This window comes from Tachypleus tridentatus, chromosome 7 (assembly GCF_004210375.1).
Source record: "Tachypleus tridentatus isolate NWPU-2018 chromosome 7, ASM421037v1, whole genome shotgun sequence".
Classification (NCBI taxonomy): Eukaryota; Metazoa; Arthropoda; class Merostomata; order Xiphosura; family Limulidae; genus Tachypleus; species Tachypleus tridentatus.
Window position 1 is genome coordinate 39,554,267 of NC_134831.1, and position 344 is coordinate 39,554,610.

Below are 344 nucleotides of genomic sequence, written 5' to 3' on the forward strand. Positions count from 1 at the left end.
GTACGGGGAGGAGGAAGAAGTCAAAGAGAACCTAACCCTCCAGGGTACGAACATATCATACCCAAACACCGAGAGAGAGAGAAAAATAAAATATAGCTGTGTTACAACACTTTCGTACCAGATAAATAAGCTTTTCATGCCATAATTTCAAATAAATCGGAATACAATCATTTTTTTAAGTACGAGTTCAAACTCCAAGGTGTTTCCGGAAAACTAAATGTAATATTTGCAGCTGTTTTATATCAATAGATTATCTCTAATAATTTAAAACGTCAATAATGACGTCATTCTTTTGCCCATAATTCTCTTTGATGGTTTCTGGAAGGTGAAAAGTATGTGAAAAT